General features: G+C 38.7%; 1 protein-coding gene across 1 annotated transcript in view; it reads left to right on the forward strand.

The window, feature by feature from the left end:
• The first annotated feature begins 2,941 nt into the window (after positions 1-2,941).
• Positions 2,942-27,572, forward strand: part of LOC124169028 (chaoptin-like) — a 398,137-nt gene continuing 373,506 nt past the window's right edge. The window contains exon 1 of the mRNA XM_046547495.1: positions 2,942-3,025. The gene's annotated coding sequence lies outside the window, so the exon portion shown is untranslated. The remainder of the gene's footprint in view (positions 3,026-27,572) is intronic.

Raw genomic sequence — 27,572 nt, forward strand, 5'->3', positions numbered from 1 at the left:
GATAACAGCGTTTACGTACCTATCTTGTTTTTGGCTCCCAATATTTTGGTTCACCGCGCATATTTTGCTTGGAGGCTACTGGCTACTTTATCGTTACTTGCTGACCAATTAATTTATAGTTATTGACTGCTTTTAATGCAATTGATTGGTAAAAAATAACAGAATAGAGCAAGGAAACTCTTCTCCATTACATTTGTAAGGCACCCGTCATACAGAAAAGAGCGTTGTACCGGATAAATTACATTTTTTACTGGAGAAATATATCCATGTAGTGGTTAAAATTAAATAGGCTGATTTAATCAACACACTTTTTATTTACTAAGATTATAGTATTGTTGGCAATATTTATTGTTCTAGAAACACATTTTTTCTAGAAACACATTTTTTCATCATTTTTTTCCTTTCTTGTTTTCTTTGAGTTACAAAAGTGTGGTATTTTTATTTTCAAATCTAAACTTTTGTGCAAACATTCAAACGATATTTTCCTCTGTTCTAATGTTTAAAAAAATTTAATTTTAATGAAATTATTTTTTTGTCAAACTTTTATTGTTTTCTTATGTAATTCCAGATATGCATTTTTATTTATATTCAAAAACATTGTTGGCTCATGTATTTTCTTGCCTTTTACATAATTTATCATTAGTTAATTCTTCATTTTATACCTTTTATACCCTAAGATGTATGCAGGTGCATCGTATTTTCATGTTTACAACCTCATTTGAGGAGGAAAAAATCTCTATATATAAAATAAGAAAGGATGATATGTAGTGAAGTCTGAAGGAAGCATGCTCCGCGAAAAGCCTACTTAATAAAATTGACGCTTTTTAGCAGTTGCAGTGAGCATTGTGGCTATTTCTCTTTTCCCATTCGTGAAGGTCAGTCTGTCAAAGCTTCTTGACCCAGTCATTAGCAAATCCTCTCACCTCGATGAGAAATGGCAATTAGTAATGGAACCGTGTGTTATAGTGTGACGCCCAACATCCTCTTTAAACGCTTTGAGGTTGGAACCAATATTTTTCCATTGCAACCCAAAGAGCTATGAATGAACACATTTTAAATTTCAAAATCCAAATAGGGAGGCATTCTTACAAACCCGATTCTAATAATGAATGTTAGACTCCTATTGTTGCCATTAATTCCACACTCTATGCTTAGTGGCTCCTTCCTTCAAGAAGATGCTGAAGGAAGGCTGCAAACGTCTGACTTTGGCTTTCGCATCTTACTCCGCAATTCCCTTAATGAGCTGGAGAGGAGGACATGCCTTTCCCTTTGCTCTACATGTGATGAGGACGCGGGACAACTAACGAGAAATTTTAGTCACCAAAACCACCACTCGGTTCGCAAATGAAATGAACCTCTGTCGCGCGGAGATGGTGATTCTAACGGAGCTAGCGAGATAATTCCCGGAGATGACTGGGAAGCTCGCGGCAACTATAAATTTCGAAATATGTAAACACTTACTTCCCCAGGGTAAATTGAAAAGATTACTGCGTTAGTTGAATTGAAACACATGCGAAGCACGCCATTTTCCCGCATCTTGTGATCACAAGAATTGTTACAGGACTGTCCGCGGAAGTCGAACCATCAGAGTAGTGATGGGAGCGGTACGGAGACGGTCATGTTTAGGGTCACGAAGAGAAATGCATGCATAGCAGAGTTATATCATTTCAATATGGGATACTTTTACGCTGGTGTGTGGCCCTTGGTCTTCACCTAGTGTCAGTCAGTTCAGTGTGTCTTCACCTAGGTCATAAATTTGGTGGGACTTCAGCCGTTGAGTATTTTTTTTGAGTCGCTAAAGGCCCCTCTTTTGCTATGTAAAATCATTTATGGCTACTGAGATATAAAAATTCCACAAAATTTTCCTTCACTGATTGATAAATCAACATGAAATTTTTCGTTTACCCACATTTCTTTCCCATCCACTTAGTAAAAAACAATTAGTTTTCTCGACTTAAAGTTCGTAAATCATTAGACATTCCATTTCTCTGTCAATAGAAAAATCATAATTTTAACTTCATTTAATTTATTTGCACAATGTCCTGAACGTGGATGTGATGGCTTAATGTGAGGGAGTTTACTTCGAGGGTTGTGAAGATTGACCGGATTGAATGGAATTTAGTCAAGCGGGATTTTATTTTCGATTCAACGACAGATAGAAAACTTCTGCTCCAAAATTTGATTAGACTTCAGCTGTTGAGTTTTTTTTTTCGAGTCACTTAAGTAGCCGCTCTTTTGCTATGAGAAATCATTTATGGCTATTGAGATATAAAAATTCCACAAAATTTTCCTTCACTGATTCATAAAGCAATATGAAATTTTTCGTTGAATCACATTTCTTTCACACCTAAACTCGAATTGATGAATATGATGTCTTTCAGTTTAGAAGTTTTGGCTTTTTACTTCAATCTATTGATGATCAGTTGGGGTTCAATCTGTCATTTGCATATTAAGTAAAGTTCGAAATGAATGTTCCATATTCGTGCAACAGTATTTTACTAATAAAATATTCTATTCTGAATACCTGAATTATGGTATAAGTCGGGGCATAATTATTGTTGACGTTAAGATGCTGGTAATAAAATTAATCAGCCTCGTGGAGCCGTTACATTGGAGGACCTGAAAATTATTTATGTTTGATTTCAATATTTGATTTGCGAATAAAATGCTCGACGCCAATATCAATTCACTTCGAATACCAAACCTGATGTTATTTTAAATTAATGAAATGCTGTTTCCTTGCCAAAACTCATGCTGATACAAATACTAAGAGTGCCTTTCCATTCTCAAATTTCAAATAGAGTTTTTTTTCTGACTATTTAACGTAGATGAGCTCAAATTGATCCATTACTAGCTTAGAAACTACCAAATCTTTTACTTATTTATTTATATTGATAAAAATCGATATTGTGACTAATAGCATTTTTATCTCTTTACAGATTGGTGTTGAAGACGAAGATAATGACATCGCTCGTGCATTCTCCTTTGCTCACCGCTTGTTTATGTGATATCCTTGATCGCTGAGGTGGGTACAAAACAATGATTCTCTTGAGCAACTCTATTTAACAATTCTATTATTTTAATTAGACCTGTGAAAAATCCAATATTGACCTAACCTCTTACAGACATGATCATAAATTGTGGCTAATTGCATAAATATTGCATCCAAATTTCTAAACCAAATGTAGTTTTCCCATTCCCTTTTGAAGATACCCAAATATTTGACAATGTCAATACATTATCTGCAAGCATGTTTATGACTGCATACATGGGTTAAGATGTACTACATCATGTTGAATGCAGAGAGGGACTACACAAAATTGCATCAGCTTGTTCAAGGCTGAGCTAATAAGTTCAATTGAGTTTTGCGAATGATCAGCACGTTTAGACATGTTTTAATACAGAAATACAATATAAAGACGCGCTTAATTTCTTATGAGGTAGCTTCCATCTACTTGAGAGCTGACTTTTGTACCTTGATATTAATTTGGAGCAGTAAAATTTCTCTCTGAGGTTAGCCATTCACGTCGAAGGTTATATGCAGACATGTTTTGGAAATGCTCTTCATGTTCATAATTGCTAATTATGTCACAATCGCCAACTTGAGGAAAATTTACTCGTTTAGCCCTAGTTTTAATTTTAACCGTCTCATTTGATGCGACTATTTTTGCCGCCTGTGTCCGGAATAACTGGTTGTAATTTTTTCGTCCCCATGGATAAAAGGTTCATTCCTATATAATTCTGCTGCATAAATCACTCCTCTCCTAACACTGAGCAAATTGGAGAGAAAAAGTTCTGCTGCAAGTAGGAGAAGAAGAAGAACGGGTTAGGAAAGTTTCGAGCCCCGAAATTTCTCTCTCGTGAATCCATTGGACTGTCCAACTTCGCCACCGCGCGCTGCTGCCTGCACCACTTTTCCTGCAGCCCCTCCACCCACACCCCCATGGGCAGGTTCCTTCGGTGTCGTTGAGGAGGACCAAGGCAAACGCCAACCTCGGGAGAGACTTTTCTACATCCAAATACCTTAATTTCTCAAACCATAACTATCGGATCATACTAATTTCTCTGTGGATTTTTCGCACTATCGGAGGCTGTGCGGTAGGCATAGATTGCTTGAACAATTGAGAATGGATATCTTTAAGAGCGACACGGAGAACATAATATTAGAGCCACACTATATTTCCAGGTCCAATAGAAGCGATAAATTAAGAGAGATGTTTTGCCGAACGGATAGATACGAGGATTCGTTTTTTCCCCGAACCATTAAAGGACTTTAATAAACGCTAGTCCCAACTTCGTTGGAGCACTTCATTTCTTAATCTGTAAACGGCTGGTGTCCCAACACCTCCTGCCACACGCCTTATAGGCGGCTTGCGGGGTATTATGTAGATGTAGATATCACCAGAAAAATGTTATCCACGTTAAAATTGCAGGAATAGTTCTCAGGTTTCCCACCGGGTGTATAATCTATACCCGGTGGGAACCGGAGGACTATTCTTGCAGATCATACCCCGGGAAAAACTTAAATTCTACATCTTAAAAATGGTTTGACGCAGCTCACAAATCAATTCTTCTAATTAATAATCTTTTAACACTCATGTAACTGCCTTGCAAACTCCATCACCTATTAAATGCATCACATCCGTGACCTATAATTACCGTTTTTACTTTCCGATAATTTTCGTTAGACTATCGTATTTCATTATGCAACCGATTAAATTATTCTCTCTTTCAACAAAGGTTTAAAAAAACACTCTCTGCTCTTTTTAGAACTTCCGCGTTACTAGCGCGATCCATCCATTTGATCTTATTCATTCTTATATACTCATCACATTCTTATATTCGTGTCTAATGCTTTTAATCTTGTGTTCTCCGCTGATCTCGTCGTCCATGCATAGTTAATTAACGAAACGAAATGCTCCTAAGGGACCACCGCTTAACGTCTCATACGACGAATGGAGTGCTTTACTTGAAGCGCCCTCCTGAAGGCACTCAAGCAAGGATGGGGCAGTCTCTGAAAAATCTCTGCCAACCTATCACTACTACCTTTCTATAAATTACTGAAACCGCACCATTATTTTATGTAAATCCTGTATTTTTTTGAAGCTATGAAATGAATAATTTAAAATATAGAGATTTATTTCAATCTCAATGAATGCTGAGTGTGGAAAAATTCACCGGATTAAAACGTAGCATTTTTTTTACCAATTGAGTAGTACGGAATATTTGCTTTTTGTCCCGTTCGCTACCGTTCACCCCATCCCTTCTTCTCGATCCAATTCCTCTTTCAGGCATGCACTTCTTGAATGGTGGGAGGCTCTTGAATGCCGCAGAGAGGCGCACAAACACACACAATCACTCGCTCAAAGTGATACTCCGGAGTCGCCGCTGCTGCTGGGCGGCGTCGTAGTTAGCTTACTGACGGAGTTCGGGGCGTTGGGACGTGGGCAGTGCAGGGACAAGAAGGAGGGTTTTGCTGGTTTTGTACGAGCATGTATGTGTGTGCCGTCCGGAGAGGAGGCGGCAACAAAGCGCCGCCTACGGAGGGAATTCCGCGGACATTGTTCCGGAACACGCCTCACGTGCGTCGGATGTTGTTGTCGGCGGCGGGTCCCGCAGGTGACCTCCATACCCCCCACCCTCCTCCGTAGCAGACGACACACTTCTCCGCCCCTTCCCCTGCTTTAGAATTCACTCCAACCTCTGGCTCAAACGTACACTGCCCCGCGTGGCGCAAAATATCTTCAAGATGCATCCAAAATACTTCCTATGTTCATGTATTTTTTACCATAATATCCTCTTGTCCTACTCGTAATTTCCCAAGATGGAACCGCAAAGCTTAATATATTTAAACAAGCATTGGATATTTCTCCAACCTCTTCCACCTAAAGCTTAAATTAATAAATTCATAAGCATTTATTCTTTTTAGCATTTGGATGCCCTCTTATCTTTCATCTCAACGTCTTCCAGAATTATACGTACCCAGAAAAATCAAAATATTTTCAAATTTCATAGTAAAATGCTCTAGTAACTTCCACTGCTAGCACGGCAGAGCATACATTTGTTTAACTTGGGTATATCTTATAGACAAAAACTAGAAATACCTATTCCTTTTCCTCATTTTTTCTCTGGCGATATATTGTTGGTGTAACTCAAATATAATTAAATTTCAAGTTCCATGGAATATTAAATAGATGGCTAGTTGTTGTAAATTTTGAATTATTTTCACACATAGGTTCACAAAGCTAAAATTGCGCCGCAAAGGTAGAGAAGACCAGAAGGTGTTAGAATTGGCAACACTGAATAATGTAAATGGAGGAAAATAATTGGAAGTAATGAATGACATTATGTTTTCTTCCAGAATATAACTCTTTATCTCTCAATCTACAGCTCAAAATGTATTTCTCACCAAGTGAAATGAAATTACTGTGAGGATGGACTCATGATCACATCTCTAAAAAGTTTTTGATGCTAAAATGTGAAAAAGTTATTGCTATAAATGAAAAGCATCACTCTAAACTTGCTTTTTGATTTGAAATTGGATATATTTTTAATATTATGAACTTTAATTATAATTTTCTAATTACTTATACTATTTCAATTAACATGAAGTTATTTTCTTCAAAATATAGTAATTGGTTCTTGCAGGGATTTACTAATTGGAAGAATAAGTGTGTACATGTGAACAAGCCATGTTGGTTTTTATATACTAAACTGACATTGTGGAACATGCTATTACGGTACTCAAGTACGTGAGTTGTTGCCTCTGTATTCATGGTAACAAGAATATCAGTGTTTGCATGTGGGTGAAATGGGATTTGTTCTAGCAGCCTAAAAAATGTCCTCTTGTACACTTATTCAATTATATAATTGTCTATTGAGCATGCATCCATTCCAGTGGTTATTCTAGTGAGCAGTATGTAGAGTAAGTGGCGATATTTTATTTACTGAGGTCTTCGTGTCTCTCTCCCTGAGGAAATCGAGGGGTATCGAGGTTTATTTCAACTGATGATGATGTCTCTTCGTCTGTTTTGCTACTTCCTCCTCTGAGATTCGGAAAAGCATTTCAATTTTCATTTTTTTAATACTTCCACCGCTGTCAAATATATACTTTTTATTAATTTTAATATATATTTTTTAAGTAAACAATGTTACTTAATATTAATTGAATATGTTTACTCTCACTATTCTTTTCCTGCTCCTTGATATCGTTAAGCCGTTGCTTAATTTATTGAATAAGTTATTTTGCAGGTTATATTAAATACTTCGTGAGAAATAATACTTGTTTTTGAGTAAGTTCATGCATAAGCACGTACAAACACAGCTAGTATTCTGCACATTTCCGAATCCCACCACATGTTCACAAGCACAGACATCCTTGCAAGCATGCACTCATGTTGCCAAACCCAAACACCACGTTCCTGAGGACGGAGAACTTGGGTGTGGAGACGCAAACGGGGTCGTATGCCCACTCCCCTCTTCCTACTACCAATGGACACCACCCCCTTCTCTCAGAGGCGCAGGGAGCGAGCGGATTCTCTCTGCCATGGCGACACCAGCGTCTGCCGCATCCCCTTCTACTACTCTCCAATGAGAAAGGGTTTTCTCTTTATTTTTTAATCCCAACTCCATGCAACTCTAGAACGACGTTGGGAGGTAGTTTTAATGGAAAAGTGAATGGCTTAAAGCCATGCAGAGTAGGTTTGCAGAATTGCTACACGGATAATTATTTCACGTTGAGGTATCAGTGTTGGACGTGTTTTCCATGTTCCACGTTTCAAAATCCATTTCTCTCCGCCACGAGTTAGAAATGATTTTATTATTTTGAAATGAAGTTCGTAGACGCTGAATGTCTCCTGAAACCATTGATTTTTTCTGGCATTGTGTTCGCCTGGGTATATCATTAAGTAATAGGAACTACTTCGACCATAGGATAACAGAACTCAATTATGGTAAAATGAATATTTTCCTTGTTGCTAAATGTATTCATACCGTATTATATTTTGCCAAAAATTTTTAAGTCAAGTTGAACGCTTGCAATTATCAAGGAACGAGTGATACATTCATTTCGAATTTGTTTCTCAACTCGTGAGGCTCTTTCTTTTGTCATGTATTATTTGGAACCGGTTTGGTACAAGATTGAAACGACCTTAGTATTGGTGAAAACACATTTGTTCCTGCAGTCGATTTGATTTTTTAACCTCAAACTTAAAGGAATATTTATAATTTTCCTGCTATGAACCTTTACTTCCTTGTGTTGTATGTAAAAATTGCGGAAAACCATATCGTTGGAAGTGACCTATCACGGTATTCATTTTTAAGATATTTATATTCCGTTCACTTTTTATTTATTACTAGCTGACCCGGCGAACTTCGTACCGCCTAACAATCAATGAACTTACAGTTTACTTACACCATTTATAAATCAAGAGCGGCTGTATCGTTTTTAATCATGTTTAATTTATTATAATAAAATAATGATACAAATTCAATAAAACTACGTAAATGAGTACCAAAATTGCTTGTCAGAAAGACATTTTCTTTGTTGAATCTACATAGGGTGAATCGGAGCACGTTTACGCGGATTTTTTTCAACAAATTTTCTTACGTTTTAGCTTAAGAAATTTTGGGCATTGTGGTTTAATAAAGCAGTTCATGAAATAAGAATTATACGCATTCAGTTGTTGGCTATTTGCGTTATTAGCTGTAAAAAAATGTTTTTAGGTCCAAGTCTGTTGCATACACTTGGCCCATTCAGGGGGCAGGTTGACACGACCGCAGACCGACGCTTGACTGATGCTCAAAATCGTTCAAGAAAAGCCCCTATGAAGCAGCATTCGCATTAAATGACTTAAGGCGCGCCAGTTTTAGTATCTCTGTTTGGAAAAAATGCACTGCGTAAACGTACTGCATGCGTAAACGCACCACGGTGAGCCCTACACATTCGGGTTTAATGTCTTGCGTCAAGCACCTTCTGAGAAACGACAGTTTTTGTTTTGTTATCAGGCGCAAGATGAAGCGGATGAAGCTAAATAAATATAGCGAAGCAAAGCAGTGACGCAGCGAGGGGAGGTTTTGGGGGATAAACCCCCCCCCCCCCCAAGAGCTTAGAGAATTTTTTTATGAAAGATTTTGTTATTAATATTTGGGGGACGGATGACTAACAAACAAAACATATTTAACTATTCACACAGCCACAAAACCCACTATTTTGAACCATTTATCTTAAAAAATGTCTGGGGGAAGTGCCCCCACACTTCCCGCTTACCTTAGCGAGTTTTCTATACCCTACAGACCCGTGGTATTAGCTGCGCCCAAAACCCCCTATCCTAGCTACGCACTTGAAGCGAAGGAAGAAATACAGAGGATGGTTTATCGACTCGTGAACATAGCACGCTAAATTGACCATGAGAAAATCATGGGTTTTCATTAGCACATGAGCACAAACAACACAAAAACTGAAAGAATGACCATGCGATTTTTTAATCGTTATCACGAATGCATAACGAATTTGAAATTGGATACGTTTAAGCTCAAAAGGGCATATGAGTTGAGATCATGGAATCTACGGAATGAGGACTTCCTAACCTTTGAATTTTCCTTTGAGTAAAGTTGCGTGAATCACATTCATCACCAATTTTTTAATGATCACACACGTTCCGTTGGATAGTTATGGTTGGTTTAGGCTTCGAAAGATCATGAGCACAGAAACTACATTTTTCTGTAAATCGTGCCTTGGTAAGCCAGGTACGTCCAAGGACTTAAAATATTCAGATAGATAGTTGGTGATTTCGTCTTCGTTTGTTACACATTTAAAAGATTCGAATCCATGCAGAGTACGAACTATTTGAATTTACCTCGTTTTAGTCATCCACATCTTCGTTCTTGCTCGCTAAATCAACCATCTTTGATTCGGAACACGGAAATTACAGTTTGTCAACAATTGCATGGAGATTTGTTTACAAACACGGTAGTGAAGTGTCAACTCGAGCTGGGCCACGGCTGGGCTTACAATCAGCTCGAATTAAATTTAAAAAATGTAATTTCAATTTAATTAATATTTTGAATATATTTAGTAATTAAAATGTTATATTGTTACTAAATTCAGTTATTAAAGTGGTAAAAACAAAACAAAGTATTTAATTTGTAGTTTTGACCGACTTATCAATTGTTGTGTTACTATAACTCCTAAAAGCATGCCCATAGGAAAGAGATGAATTTTTTTTGTGAAATTATCCTTTTTTTAATGGCCTATATGTTAACCCCGCCTGAGACGAATCCAAAGAACCAAATCTCATTGAAATCGGTGCAGCCGTTCTCGAGTTATAAGTGTTCTAACTAACACGATTTTCGACTTTCTTTTATATATATAGATTTATCCTTTTGCTAAGAATTTATTTTATTTTATAATACGATAAAATCTATGACTTTTTAATGCCATCAAAATTTAAGAAATATTGATGGTAGGAGACGGCGAATGACGAAAGAGGTCCAGTAACAATCGGAGGTCATCGAGAATCTCATTGTTAAAATTGTACATTGCTCTTGATTTATGTACCGTGGATGGCGAAAATCGCACCTTGGATGAGCATAGACTTCGAGACATTCAATAAGTCTTGCCTTGAAGCGGGAGCGCGATTACTACCCTCGGATGTAGCCAGCCTCGTGCGTAGGTCGAACGTTAAGTTATCTTCAATTGCGCCACGGACCGGAAGGGGGAGGTGGAAGGGGCCATTTTTTTGCCGTGCGTGACCTTCGCCCTTTGGCGATGACTCAGCCTCGCCCACGCGGGACCATTCCAGCGACCGACGCCTCGCCCCCTCTGGTATGACCTTCCCGCTTTGGATCCACCACCCCCTGGGCGCATGCTCTCCGTCCGGCCGTGCAAGGGCATGTACGTACGTAGAGCGAGGGCGCACTGTGCGCGGAGACGTGGGACGAGATGACTAACTGCCCCGCGTCGAGTGAAAGGAGGACCCGGCCCTTGCCTCCAGAGGTCCCACCCTCGCCCGGGCCGGATTCCGCGACCGTGGTGTCACGGATCGTGACCGAAATAAAAGCCGAAAATTTTATCCCGAGATTGCGCATGCAGCAGAGATTTTGGGAACTGCTTTTCAGGCCGGGTGATAAACGATGTCTATGTGCTCGGATTTCTTTGATTAGGCTCTCTCTCTCTCTCTCTCTCTCTCTCACCCTCGTTGCAGAGTGTTTTCTAGAGGGATTCGAGTCATGGGAAAAGTTTAGCGTGCATGAATGCAACTTGGAGGGTTTCGATCAAAATTCATGTTTGAGTGAAAAGTTTTATTTTCAGTAGCTCCCAGAAGAGGGCTATGCAAAATTTCTTAGCTACATTTTGTGCGAAAAATTCACTGAGGAAATATCATACGCCTTGAACGGGATTCGAGCCCGGATCCCCCGATTTTCTGTCGAGTGCTTTTGCCAGTTCAGCTACCGAGGTGTTATTCCTTCCTGTGGAACTTTGTGGACAATACCGGACAAGGTAATTCCCATGGGACAGTCCTAGGGCATAGCCAAAATTATGTAGCGAGATGGCCGCATTGAAAAGGGGGTCAAAATATTTTGAAATGTAATTTTTCGAGAAATTTTCTATGCTTATGTATTTGAGTAGCGTTTAGTTGGAGTGGATAGAGAGTTTGAATACGCACCTTAGATCCTTGGGTTCGAATCCAGACGATATCTTTGGATATTAAAAAATAATAATCACTTTTAGTACTTTTTGGCGTAGAGAAAGGAAACGACTCTATGTACTGAATCTTCGAAATCCATTCGCGTGTAGATTAATCCATTTTGTGTCCTAACCTATATTATCCAAACTCACAAAATTCCCTATTTTTGCTGGGTTATTAACATATAGGCGTTATGTGAAGTTATTGGGATGATTCATGTAATTGATATTTCAATTTTCACCGGCCTTCACTTGGTTAAATTTCCAATTGAAATTCCTTAAGAAATTGGACATTTAGATTTTCTTTTTTCGATTGAGAAATTGGACCCGACTGCTGGGAGTTATATCTCACTTATTCTGAATTTAAAAAATTAGTATTGTTAAAAGTTTTTCGCTTTCATTTTCTCATTGATTAAAAAAAGAATCTATTTAATTCGGAGAAGGGATATGGTGACTCAGGAACGAGTTATATTAAAAGCTTTTTGCAAGACTTGTACTGCTAGGAAGGAATGGAGGCAACGCCACTCATCAGGTCTAAAAAATAGGTCTCGTCTGTGAATTTTGAAAACCAGCCAGCTTATAGTTGTACTACATAGGCCACAAGTTATCCCAAGCTACGAAAGTCACCAAAATATGGAGCAAAAGATCATGAGAGACGGGATAGGCATTGAATATCTTTGGCCAGCATAAGTCAGAGATTCCAGAGACGAGAGACTTTCTTCGCCTATGGCCTGATTCGTCCCGCTGAATTCTTTCCGCTCTGAATCTTCTGCGACTGATAGCCTTCTCTACTTTTATTTCTCATCGCCAGTCCTTCTTTTCAACTCAGGCATATTCCCGGTGCAAGAACCCGAGGGGGTTGGTGTGTATGTCGATGCGAAAGGACACCGAATCCAATTTACTGTGGCGCTAGGCGTTTGCTGACCTCTACTCTTTCCTCATCCCACGCCATCCCTCCCTTTCTTTTTTCGCTCTTTACCCCCCCCCCCCCGGACAACTTCTATCGCCAACGAATACTTCCTCCAGTGAAGAAGTGTACCTGTTCAGTTTCAATTTAAAGGTATTTGACGAAACGTTTTCGCAAAGGAGGCATTTCGATGAAATCGTTTCACCTATCAACATGTATCATAATTTTTATCATACTGGTATTCGTTATCTATAAATCTATTTATATGTGTACCCCTCATAAGCAATTCATGGGTCCTATGAAATGTGACTATATTACTTTGTCCATTATGTTAGTGTAAGCTGCAAAAAACATGGCCCTTATATATTTTTTGTGATACTAATTACTAATATTGGATGATTGGGCATTATTTGATTGATGAAACTTCCTGTATTTCTTAATATCTTCCTTAAACCTGTTTAGGTGCCCGCAATCTTTCTTTCCGTAAGCATCATATTTTATGATGTCGTATGAACATTAAATACAGGTGTTTTCAATGAACGGGTACATTTTATTATGACTTAAAAGTTATTAAACCAAGCGAATTTCGCTCTGTATAAACTAAATTTGCAAATTGCCTTTCCGTTATAATGAGTTTCCAGAAGTAATCGGCAGTTGTGGGCATTGAAATTTTATTAGGTAAAAGGCACCAACGTATGGAAACTTTGGCTATTCTTTAGAAACGAAGTGTTGACAAATCGTTCATCGTCAATCGTCCGTCGGAATATAGGCTATTTTTGAACTCCCCCTCCTCCTTCCATTTAAGGCGCCTCTCCTTGCCCTTGTCACCTCTCCCCCCTCTCTCTCTCCTCCCCACACCCCTTTGATTCCCCCTCCCTCCGTCCCAAGATGATCCGAGATGGCCAAGTAGGTACTACATTCAGACGTCGGTGAGAACTCCGTGTTTCTCTTTCTTTAAATTTGGGAACAGTGTGTCTTGGGAATATAAATTAGTCCTCCGCGACTAAAGGCGGAAGTTGCCTCGGGACTCCCATTTCATTTCCCGCCCTCAGAAATCTCCGCGTAGCGTACATGTATGCCCTCCCGTCCGCCCCACTCTCTTCCAACCGCCCTGCTATCCATCTGCGTGATCCACGTTGCGTATTTTTCTATTCTGCCTTGTCTACATTGTTTTAACTCATTTTTTTCATATTTGGACGTATTGACGGATAATCCTACATTGTTTTACACTTACTTCCAGTTCTTAGACGCTTACCTTTTATTTCACCAAAATTGCATTTCCCAACAGCTTGGTTGGACTTATATTTTACCTAAGTAAGTGGTCCTTCAACACAGTAATTTTTCAACTGCAAACCTGAATTGGTAATAGGTATTTAAAGAGGAGCTCTTTCACCACTTCGAACTGTGCTGAAAGGAAACCTTTCATAAACTTGAAGGACTCACAAACTAAATTCACTGTCAGGAAACCGCTACTTTATTTCACAAGTCTTGTGACTACGTATTTTCCACTGTGGAATACTCTGCGATGTTAAGCCGGTTTAAGGGACGAATGGACATTATATTCGCATGCCAACTGAATATTTTCGATTCTTGAGTACCTTATGGCTTATCTGTGCGCAAAAAATAAAGTACCTAGAATATTGTGCGACTACATATTAATTGAGGACCTTCATCAGATTTCTTATTACTTACAATTAGTACTTATCTTCTATACTTGTTGAGGGCCTTTGGGTCAATCCTATAACTATCAAGCTTATTGCTTTTAGACAGCAGACAAATCACTATGGTAAAGGTATGAATATCATCTATCTTCAACCTTAGTCCTGGCTATTCAATACTTAAATTCGGTGATTTTGCGGGAGCTGGTGCGTCAAACAAGCTAGGACCTTGCTCTGTCCCTGCAACTGCAGTGACATTGGGAAGCTAAACTTGCAAGAATATGAAAAGGCTATAAATCTCTATGATCATTTCAATTTAAATTTAGTAGGGATGGACGGATCCAGGATTTTTTCGGATCCGGATTAGGATCGGATCCTTGATTTTCGGAGCAGAAGTAATTGTTCAAGTTTATTCTAGGTACCTACAATCGAAGGAATGATTTTTAGATTCATACACATTTTAATATTTTATAAAATAAAAATCATTTTTATAGGCTTTCAAGTTGTTTATTTTTTAACATCTTTACATGTTCAGGACCTACACTTGGGTTTGGAAATGAAAATAGGAAAAATCTTCGGATAAACCACTGACCAGTGGCATAGGACAAGAATCGCATGCGACGGCACATTCGAAGAGAGAATCGGAACTCTTTCCAGCCGTATTGGGCGGTGCATTCACTGAAGCTATCATTTAAAAATTCGGATCCAGATCCGATGCCTTGCGCGACTTTGGATCCGATGTATCCGATGAAGGGCAATATCCGCGGATATTTGGATCCGAGGTATCCGATCCGACCATCCCTAAAATTTAGCCAATATAGAATAGAAGTATGTTAGAACTCAAATTTTTAGAGGGCTGAGGCGAAGTAACAACTGCGTCAAGTAGAAATTATTCGTATGGAGAGTTAAAGGCTTTTTTGTGGGAATGTTTGCCTGAACACGATAGTAATACTGCATCAGTAATACTATCGTAATCAATTGCTAGTAATTTTTGACTATGGGCTCTACCTTGATACCATGACTTATTGCTGAATGGGCTCTGATGTTTTCTTATCAATAGAAACGAAAATATTAAAGTAAAAATGAGTGATAATGAAATTAAATGGCCAAATTATCGATACACACTCTCAAAAAATTGAAATTAATAGAACTCATGTCAAGAGTAAGCGCCTTTTCGTTCACACTTTCTAATGTTGAATTATAAATAGCTCCTGCCATCGATATCTATATGTGCGACTGAAGTTATAATAGGTGGTAGCCATATGGTTCATAGCAAACGAAGTGTCGTTTACTATCTCGTGATATTTGAGGTTGTTGTGGGAAACAGTTATATTTATACCTCGACGGACTATCCGCCGATAATAATTATTGCTTGTCTATGTCGTCCTGGGTCCTGCCCTGAATCACAAATAATGATTCAGATGCTGATATTATACGTTCTTATAGCAGATTTTAAGAATGATTGTTTTCTCACAACGTATATTTAACTCGTAAATAGTCACTCCGAAAAAATCATTTTGCATTCCCTTCATTTTAATTCAGCTTCATCTATCTGATATGAAGAATATTCAACCATTACAGCACAGATAACCAATTTGGTATGTGCATAAGGCATAGAATCTACTCCTTATTATTTTATTTGAGAAACTCTCTGTTTAAACTTTCTAAACACTTGGTAATAATTACATAACTTGGCCTGCAACCAAAAACTTATCGGAATTACGGTGGTTGCATTATTTGCGCTAGATATTGGTTTTAATATTGATTTCCAACGGCAGTATTTATTGGATTTAGGATGAAAGTTGCTGAAAGCAAGCGAACCCCACTGGGTTGATTTTTCGCTTCGCAATTAGGGAGTGCTAATGAATTCTTAGAATGAAATGTTGAGTGAATTCCATCGTACTTCATTACGGTAAGATAGTAACCACTCTTCTGAGAGCTTTAAGCTTCATATCATCGTGAAAGCGAACGCGAAACGAGTTAAACGCGTCCTTTTAGTGCTTGGAGTTTCAGGTACGGCATACGAGGGAAGACCACATGTCCTCCCATTTCGACTCCCTTGCGCATTTCAACTCCTTTCCCTCCCCTTGTGCTGGACACATATCGCATCCGTTCAAAATTATGCTCCTTTCCCTGGAGCCATTATTCTGCTCCGTAAATGTTTTATGCTCTTTTCCTCATGCGACTTAGTTTAATGACATAACTTTTTTTACAAGAGTTAAAAAAAATTTAAATTTATTCATCCATCAGCGAAGGATATTATAATCATGCTTCATTTTTATTCCCTTTTTCCACCAGCTTCCTTGCTTTCCGCACCAACCTTTCAAGGTATTCCGCGTTCAGTACAGGAGTCATTGAAAATTATTCAGCTATTTCAAGATTTATCGAAGCAATATGTTTTTTATGAATGTAGTATGTGTGCTGGTGTAGTATTTAATCTCTTGCTACATTAGGCATGATTAGGCAGCATTGTGAACCGTGAACGATCCTCGATTGGTTTCCATTAACCTATATTTTCAAGCTTACATATTTATTCCTACACATGCGTTATAAGCTGATCTCTACATGGCGTATGTCTCCCGTCTCATTTACAATGAGTGCAAAAAGTATTTGGACAGCTCTTGTCCCTAACTAAAATTTTCATCTTCCCTATGTTGCGCGTTTGTTTCTGGCTTGAATTGATTGACAGTGAGTACTTTTTACTCTCTTTATTCATGCATGCGCAACAGCAACAGTGACAAAAAATAAACTTTCGAAACTTGAAACAATAAAGAAAAATAACTTCAACTGTGTCACACAAAAACTATTTGACCATCTGAAAAATTCATACTAAATAAAGTCATTAGGCATAATATACGTAATGCTCAGTATACTGTGGCATTCACTTTGGCTGTAAGAAGGCGACATGGCATTGAATGGATCAATTTTGATGCGACATTGGAGGGTATTTTGTTCCATTCTTGTAGCACAGCAATCTTGAGGTTATTCTTGTTAGATATATCCCTTACCTTATTCTTGTCTCGAGAATACTTCACAGATGCTCTGATTGAGGTCTGGTGATTTTGGAGGGTTGTTTAACAAATTGGACGTATTATACACGATCCAAAGCTTTGTATTCTTTGCCTTGCGTTTTCAATGATTGTCGTGTTGAAATATAGATTTGTTTCTCAGTCCGTTTCATAAGAAATATTTTTGATCATATTTAAGGCATGCGAAACAACAATGTGATGAAAATCAATAGTTTTGAATTGTTTGATACTCTAATATGGCGTAATGAGTGGAGAAGTTGGCCAAATTTTTTAGTTTTCCTCGGTATAGCTTTATTAGAGGTACCAACTCAGGCGATTATCAGCTTGTTTTGAATTTCTCCGTGCTTAGATTCCCATTTTAAAGACCTTGAGTAGTTAATAAATTTGCTCACCCGAAGATTTAGCTCGATTTTAATGTATGCCTTATTTTGGCCTAAAATGGACCCTAACTAATTGTAATAGTTTAACATGAAATTGGCTGAAATTGGAATGGCAATGTATTAAAAATTATCTGTTTTTCCGTCTTTCAAACCTGCTTGAGTTGGAATAAGTGTTAAATTTGTTGTAGTCTCTTATCGTCCTCGTTAATTTATACCAAAATTTATACTAATGACTTGCATGCATGTAGTCATGCCTTGACATCATGCAATGAGAAGTCACGTAGTAACATTTTTGCCAATGCCATACGACTACATCCATTGATTGAATGTCCTCACGGACGTGTTACTAACGGCTTTTCTATCTTTGACTTCGCTTTTCTCATCGCCTCCCAGAAAACACCCCTAGAACTCAATCTTGTTGCTCCTCGGAGCGTAGTACACTTAAGTCTAATGACGTCCGTTTGAGACGACCGACGCCAGCTCGGAGAAGAAGCAGGTGAGGCAATGGTCGGAAGTGCTAAAGATGTCACCCTATTAGACCTGCTTGCGGCAGGTGGAAGGAGGATTAGCGAGGAATGGAAGGTTAACACAAAGGAAGAAATCCCCTCAACGTGCGGGAACCCTGCGGAGGAAGGCAGACTACGTCGTCCTTGCATAAGCGTGACCGTGAGTCGGAGAGGTCGGAGAATTTGGTGAGGTAGAGGAGAGTTGAAATGGGTACGTTGATGTGGACTCAGAAGTCAAAGGTTGGTGACAGGGCTATTTCAAGAGCGCTCGCTGGTGAATTTAAGCCGTCTTAAGACTCTGGGTGCAGCTACGACGCAAATTCCGAATATGGAGAAGTATTCGCATAGAACGTAAAGGAAAAACGTTTTGGAACCCGGAAACTTGTGGTGCGTTCTAATAGAAGCGCGACTAAGTTGACGTGGGAAAAATAAAGAATATCACCCTTTAAGACATTGGGGAGGAAGAACTTTTTCGTGACCCTGTAACTTTTTGAGTGGATTGTATGCTCATTTTCTAGCAAGAATGAATTGTTTCCCGTTGTTGAAGTTCACCAAAGTGCTTCTCTTGGCCACGGTGGTTATTTCATGTTTACTGAGAGAAACTTGCGTATGAAGTAGACATAAGACATTTATAGAAAGTAAATTAAAAGCTATGGAAAATTTTTAGAATCAAGTTTTTAAAGCGTTTAATTTCTATTTATTTTATTGACTGATATTCGCTACAGATAAATCTCTCTCATAAATGCCTCGTGGAACTCTCCCTTGATGGGCAGTAAACGTTTCCATCAAAAGTTTGATGTGTATTTCTTTCTTCCCGTTACTTTATATTTTCTACAAAATTCTTCTTTTATTTTCTCTCCGCTCAGTTTTTGATCATCGTTTTATTCGATCTTTATTGAGTGAATTACTCTCATGTTAACTGCCATTTATAGTAATTATTCCATCCTAATAAATTTTTGCTATATTTAAATCTTTTCTCTGCATTTTTTGCGTCATTTTGTTTCCATCTCACCATCCTGCTGCGTTGTAAATTATTCTGGTCGATATTTTTTTTTGTCAACTTGCGATAGATACCAATAAATTCAGTCTAATTTTAAAAATCGGATGCGAAGACAAAACCAATACTTACAATTAGATAAATTTTATCCACTCATTTCAATTCATTTTACAAGTATGCACAGTTATAATAAATGTTTTTTTCTTGTTGAACTCCATTGTTTTTATCTTTTTAAATTCTGATCCATGCGAAATCTGAAACCTGGGATAAATGATATTGCCTTGGGTTGATATTTCCTAATGATACTGCCTCGGGTAGATTGCTCTTTCGCCGCTGGCATTACTTCTTTGATGTTATTCCGTGAATGCATTATCTTTCCTTGGTGTATGAAGGATAGGCATTTTAAATTATATGGAATGTGGAATTCCATTTGCAGTTTGCACCTCCTGATTTCTTTTGGCCGGGTTGGCAGTGAAATCACTCGTCGAAACGCGGAAGGAAGAAATTGAAAAAAAAAAATTCATAAAAATAAGTGGGTACGTCGTCAAACACGTTGATCGCAGAGTTTGCTTTGTAAGGTCGTGTGTACTTGCTTGTGGGTTCGCATCTCCGTCTGCTACTCCTGAAGTCTCCCCATCCTTCTCCTGCTCGCCGCTACAAAACCCTCTACGCCACACCAGCGCCTCTCTCTGTGTGAAACAGATGGCAGCACACTCACTGCATCGCTCTCCTATTTCCGACGCTCTTTTGTCGCGCGCGCGCGAGACGAGGAATTTCTATAAACCTTCCCCATACCCATTCCCTGCCCTGTGTCACCTTACCTCCCTCTCCCCTCTGCCTCTCCTCGCCTACCCCTTTCGTTTCTCCCGTCGTCCGCGTGATTCATTTGCTTCTTCCACGCGCTCGCGATCCTCATTTTTCAAATATTCCTACTTCCGCGCGCCCTTCGCATACCTAGAGCGAGAGAGAGATACAGATGACGCCCTGAAACCGCTATACAATACCGAGCGACGCGGGCGGGACTTGCGGGTGAGAAGAATCAAGTGCACCTCACACTCTGTAGACGATCGGCTGAGAGATTTTTCGAGTTGTGAGACAGCATAAGCGATACCGTGCTCACCAGATTAACATTAGGTATTTTGTTGCTGTTACGGAAGTGTACCGTCTGGCGGAGAAAAATTTTAGTAAAGAATTGCATAATTAGTGGGGAACTCTCTTTTGGTTGCAAGTTGATTTTTTGTTGGATTTATCAATAGTTTTTAAAATCGCAAATATGCAATTTCCTTACCAATGATTTAGGCAAGTTGCAACGACAATATACGTTTAACAATTAATGTTAAAAATTTATTGAAATTTTTAAATGGCCCTGAGGAAAATTCTTCGTAATATTCTCAAGAGAAATAAATAAATAAATGAAATTAATTGCTTAAGCATCAAATATATCTTACACCCCACGTTCCCAAAGAATTCATGGTTATTTTAGCCTAGAATATTCTGTTTATTTATTGAAATAATCTCTCTTATTTTATTAAGCATGATTACTGTTATTTGACTGTGATTGCTGATTTTTGGTCTCTCTTATTTTAAATGGCATACAGCTATGGCCGATTGCTTTTATTGCGATCGATGTTCACATACTTATTAAATTGTGCATTGTAGCCCAGGAGGGACGCAAATAATTCGAACTATCCTATCTTTGAATCTGTCCACATTCTAAATATATACAAAAATTAACTCATAACTTCCATATAAAATTATATTGCAAAATATTATCTAGATTCTATGCGCTACAGACTTAGCGAGTCATACATTTTCGTTTTTAATATCTGTTTTTGCGTGTCCCTTACCTTTAATCTTCACAACATGTCCCTTTAAGACGCATTGATCAAGCCTTCCACCCTTAGTTCGCAAGTGCTCGTGGTAAGACAAATGACGAGCAGGAGACTCATGCTATAGGGGATTGAGTTAAAAAGCCGACGCACGCGTGGTTCTCCCACTCGCCATTTAGGGCCACTCAGGAAGGAATCTCCACTCCTCCGACAGAAGATCTCCACAGAGCGCACTCACTTTGTAATCCTTCTCTTTTTTGTCTCCTTGGGGAGAGAGGAGCCTTAAAAAGGCGCATATTTTCTTCCACGCACCACGCAAATGTTTGGAAACTCGCGCTCTTCCTCCGCTCCTTCTCCTTCTTTCGGGCTCCCGCGACGTTCTTTATAGCCGAGCAGAAGGCTGCAGACGTCTGCAATCGTTCTCCGTTCCTTTTTTTCCTTCTCGGCAAATACCATCCCCACCTACCCTCTTTTTCAGTCATAAGAAAGCATAACAATTCCCTCGGCCCATCTCACGTCATTTCTCCGCCTTCCCCTCTCCCCCAGTGGTGTAGAGTGTAGCATGGGAGGGGAGGCAAATGGGTTCATGCCGCGTGGGCTTCGCATGTGCGGCTAAATCCTTATCCTTAAAATAATTAGATTTGTCACGCTTTTTATTTTTCCTCTTCAAACTTCACAAATATGTTATTATACTTTGAAAAGACTTTTTATAAGTTAAAAACTCGGGAGCAAAGACACGTCCGCACGCCACAACTTTTACAATCCAACTCCCTATACACTCCCTCCCGCGCCGTCAACAACCTTCCCTTCCACCTTTGCTGCTCGTTATTGCCTGCTTCATTGTCCTCCTCCCATCAATTGTCACACCAACATCCAACTCAAAAGAACTCAAAATTAAGAGCTAGAGAGTAAATTATATTGAACTATAAAACAGGAATCTGAGAAAAAAGGAAAATAATTTAATTCATTGCCCTAGCTATTTTCAGCTAAATACTTAGAAATTTGTTGAATATTTCTCTGTAAATTAAAAGTTTAATTCTTATTTTGAATATTGAAGCCAAAATCCATTCTCGAGTGGAGCAAGGGATCATCTTATCATAAAAGCTCGTAATTTGTTAAACTATACTCCTTACCTTCGAAAATAATCATACTTTAAGCGTGCATGCAGATTTTAGGCGGTTATTTGTTATAAAAAGAATATTTTTCCAATAGAAATTTTGAGGAATTTGGAATTGAAGAATTTATGAAAAAAATAAGTGATGGCAGTAGGCATTTGAAAGACTGAAAGTGGATTATAACATGTATAGGACTTACTTAGCTTCAGAATAACTTCTATTTATAATATTACCGTAATTGTAGGAGGAGGAACGGAATACTTTCCTAAAACGGCATAGAAATATGTCCACATCATAGATCTTCTATCACATTCTATCCCTTTATTGACGTCATCTCTCACTTTTAGCCGATCTCTGTTGACCCTTCCCTTCCCCTTCTCTGCCCTTCCCACCGAAAGTCTTCCTCTTGTTCTCTCGCACCTTCCCTCTAATTTTTACCTTATAAGAACTTCCTACCAACCCCCCATCCTTCCTGTCCCTGTCCTGTACATTCTGCTCTCTCCCCCAAAACTCCTTGAAGCGAGCTTTGCCTTTTATAATCTGCTAGTCTCGCCATGGACGACGCCGCTGCTGTGTCGCCCGAATGACTAAGATGAATGGAGACAGCAGGAACTTGCTCGCTTCGTGGAGGGAAATGCCTATTTCTCAGGACAGCTCTTTAGTGTCCCGTTCCCTGCGGAGAAGGGCGGGGAAGACATTTTTTTTCTTCCAACAACCCTCGAAAGACTCGTGGAACACTTGAGAGGGGTGGAATATTTTGATTAACTTGGATCTTCGTGATTCTTTGCCGGGTTGAAAGTTGTGTTAGTGCGAGTTGGGCAAAAAACGAACGGCCGAATAAAAAATATGGGCTCGGAAAAGCGTTTTAATGCGACACGTGCCTCTCATCTGGCCAATTTTGAGGATATGACTATGTTTTATTTTGCGATTCTGAGGAGAATAAGAACGTTTCGTCAGTCTTACTTAACTTATGTTGAAACGGACCCTTTTTTTCTTTTAAAATGGGTGGTAAATATTTCTCGCAGATGAATAATTTGCATTTACACCATTTTCTGACGGAATGAACAGTCAGAATTATTTTTTAATCTATAAGAAAGTAGTTACTCCACCTATCAAAAAAATATTTATTTTTACTGTAAAAAGTAGGAATACTATGAAATGAAAGCTCTAATCAGGGAACGAAACGATGAAAGATTACAGCTAATATATTTCGTTGTTTCAGTCTCTTTTTCTTTACAATCTTGGGTACAAATATACTATTTTAAAGAATATTTTGGTGTGAATAAGATTCGAAGCAGTTTTAATGCGATTCTTTGCTATTTTTTTCAAACATCGCTAGATTCATATAATAATATAGTTTTCTAAGAGAACTATTCGACAGGGCTACCTTTTAATACTTTATTTGGTGATGAATGTATCAGATTTGGAGCCCCTTTGTTATTTGAACCTAAATTTTTAAATACGTAAATGCTTTGAAATATTTTGAGCATTTGAATACTTTGTCATTCATGGAAATTTAGTGCATGAGTAATGTAGTGATGGTGTAATCATGCCTCATTAGTAATAAAAATTGAGTAATAACGATACTAGTAAATAAGTTAAAGGATACTTCCGAAGCAATTTTGCGGAATGTTTCATGTTTACAGTTCTTGCTGGGTCCAAATTGTTTGCAGGTTTTCGACTACTTTATCTTTTGATCAAAAGACCCATCTCCCGCAACAGAATCTCCTCTTCCCCATAATAACTTTAATTAAGTCTTTTATCTACCTCTACTTGGGAAAATCGCAACCCTGACGATTGGGAGCTACATTATTTAACGTTTTCCTTTTCTAAACTTCTCCGAGTGCTTAAACTTTTCGAAGTAGCGAAGTTTCCAGATGCTCGCATAACTTTATCAATATATTTCATGCGCAAGGTGCGGCGTTGACGAATTATCAGCCGTTTAAACTGTTTTCATCACTCACTGTCCACAGCACCCGGAGCACTGGCGGAGGCAGTTTTTCCTCCCTCTTCCGCTAGCGACGCGACGTACCGCGCACACATGCAGCAGCGCTCATTAATATCTCAACCGATTAATCAATTTGATACGCTCCGCGGAAATCGTACCGCACACCATCGAGTAATTACGACACTCAACACAGGCGATTACTTATTCATTTTTGCGATGGGAATGTGGGTGCGATATGTTGGGAAGTATCGATAGTCTACTGAACAAAATATTTATCGAGTTATATTATTCAGGTCGGAATATTATCAAATAATGCCAATGTAAAACTTAGCTATGACTACATAGATCTTCACTAATATAAGTGACGGAAGCATGCGAAATGTAGTGGAATGACATCCTATAAGTATTAAAAGAAATTGAGATTCGATTGTTTCAGCGACCGGTACGGATGTGAAGAGATTATCCACGTTGAAGGAAACCAATCTACAGCCATTGGGAGGGTTGTGATTAGCAAGGCACCTAGATAGGTCAATTGAGTTCTCAACACTGAATTTTGATGAGAATGATGTGTAATTCCTGTTTATTGTGTTTTATCTAGCCGCAAGCTTGTGCCGGTAATCAGTACCGGTCGCTGTAACAATCAAATTGACGAAGAACTTACTTCACGACTCTCATATTAATGTCGTCATAGCAGAGGAAATTTTAACCCAAGTAACAACCTGTACAAAGCAAAATTATTTTATGTTTAACGGTGGTATTTATCACCAGACGGAAGGACTGGTGATGGGCAGTCCCCTGTGCCCGTTATTGGCCGAATTTTTTGGCAAACTTTGAGTGTAAACTTTTTAATTCAGGAAACCATCTTTTAAAGAATGTAGATTTCTGGTATAGATATGTGGATGATATCATTTGCTGCTGGTCGGTGAGCGATCGTCAATTGAACTCTTTTTTAAACTGAATTTTTTAGACCTGAAGATTTCCCTGATCAATGGTAACCACGAGTTCGGAGTGTACCGGAAGAAGTACTATAATAACGCAGTGATCCCTATAGACTCATTCCATCCCATTACTCACAAACTGGCATCATTCCTCTCTTTAATTCATAGGCTGTCCCTACCCCTTCAACCGGTGGAATTCTCAGAACTCACCTTTGTCAATGACATAGCTCGGGTGAACGGCTACAGTGACGGTTTTACAGACAGACTTTTAAATAAAAAACAACGTGACGTTGCCATCAAAAATGTGTGTGCCCTTGTGCCGCCCCCACCAGAAACAAAGAAGTGGTGCGAAATTCAGTTCATTGGCAATATATCCTACAAAATCGCCAAGCATATCCCTAATAACAAACTCCGAACTTGCTTTTATAATCCAATCACCTTGGGTAAGCTGCTTTGCTGAACTAAAGATAAGATTCCGTCCCTTAAACAATCAGGGGTCTAAAGATTAAAGTGCAAAGACTGTAATAAAGTGCACATTGGTCAGACGGGCACGAGCTTCGATACACGTGTGAAGAAGCACAGAAAATGCTGGGAGAAAGGAGATACCACCTCTCTCGTGACGAAATATTTCCTCGAAGATAAACATTCATGTGATTTTGACCCGGAGATCGTCCACGTGGAGAAAAAAGACCCAAGACTGGACACTTTGGAAAAACTGGAAATTGTGCAAGAAGGAGCCATTTATCTTATGAACGAACAAATATTTTTTGGACATTCCCCACTCCCTACCATACATTTCCCAAAGCGCACTCGGCACCATGCAATGACTCCTACCTCTCCTAAACTTCCCCTTCCACCTGCCACCCATCCGTTCTGAATAAATACAGCTCCGTGACCAACTAATCCTCATTGTACTTGATAATGACCTAACGGTTGAAACGCGTCGTACTTTAAATAAACCTGTGGAAAAGTGCCATCTCTATTTTCTTTTAATATTCATCTCCATTAATGATGACGTGAGATAACTACGAAAGATAGAGGAGTAAACTATAAAAATAAACTCTCCATAACTTGTCCATACCGTATTGTTAAAAATTGCTTTTAAAAACCAAGTCATGGCAGGATGAAACAGATATAATTTAATGAATATCCAGGGTTTATTGCGGTGATAATATCAGAAGAATGGAAGTAAATTAATTCAGGTATTCAATAACATTGCTGCGGGATACGTATAAAAAAAGAAAATCGTGTAAAGATAGAAAATCTCCGAGCAACTCTAATGCTAGATTGTACGGAGAAGTATTGTGGACTTTTTATGTGAAGTTTAATGAATAAACCGCTGCTTCCTGTAGGCAAGGAAAGATGCCTCTGCCTGTGTTTTTTTCCGTTTTATCTAGATAGCGTAAACGTTTTTAGTGGAATGTATTGAAGGAGCGCGTCGTTATTGTATGGAGTTTTCGAGAGGTCGCGAGCACGCTAGGCATAAGAAAGGCTCAGTAGCGCGAAGCGGAAAAACACTGCAATTCTTTCGATGCGCGGCTGTTTGGCCTGAGGGAGAGCGAGGAAAACTTGTATTGCTGGGATCGGAGGAGTGGGTTGGTTGACGTTCCGCGTGTGTCTTAGGAATCGCCCGTGCGTGCTGTGGAGGAAGGAAAAAAATGGTGGCCTTGGGAACGATGAAAATCAACATTGACTATCGCTTTTATAATCGAGTCACTTGGCTTCTGATAGTTTTCCTCTGTTCCACAACTCATAAATATATTTACCGTCTCTTGCAAATCATTTCCTTTGCATTAAACGCGTAACGAGTTCCTTTTCTTTTGATGAATACGCTTGATTTTAACTTTAACTATAATTCTTGCAGTAATTTCTGCTTTTTTACATTTTTGTCAACTCAACACTTCGCTTGTATTTTCAATAGTTAATATTTTTGAAGCGCAGCCTTAGGAGTTGAGATGTTTTTTTTTCTAAACATAGCTTTGGTGCCAATTCTTTGGACCGTTTTGCCTTGCTTCGAAATTTCAATGACAATCTGCGAGCACTGGAAAAACGCAGCATCGAATGTCATTATTTTGGATTATAATTTTAAAACAATCCGCATGAATTAAATGTGAAAGGGTGATGCTTCTCATTAAAAAAATATTTAATCTCTAGAGAGGCAAATTCTCTCAGCCATCCCCTTAGAAGGCGGCCTAGAATATTTATTACTGTTTTCAAAACTTACCATTGACCAGTGGCCTCGGGCCCAGTCACAGTGTACAGATGCTCAGATATATGCATCAAAGGTAGAAATCCATAGAAACTCATTTCACTCGTCCATAAATTGATCCCGATTATACAAAATGTCGCCAGGCTGGATAGAGACGAATATGGTGGCATACTTGATTGGCAACTGGTCGATAGGTGTGTAAATATAGGTGAGATGAAATATTTTTTTTCAATGCGAACTTCCAATTTTGCCGTATATGTCTTTAAAATATTTCTACTTACAGCTAATTAAAAAATCAGTGGGTAAATTCTAACCTGAAAGTACCTAAGTAAGATGTACAAAATATTCATTAGGCGGTATAATCGACACG

This window comes from Ischnura elegans, chromosome 1 (assembly GCF_921293095.1).
Source record: "Ischnura elegans chromosome 1, ioIscEleg1.1, whole genome shotgun sequence".
NCBI classification, from domain to species: Eukaryota; Metazoa; Arthropoda; class Insecta; order Odonata; family Coenagrionidae; genus Ischnura; species Ischnura elegans.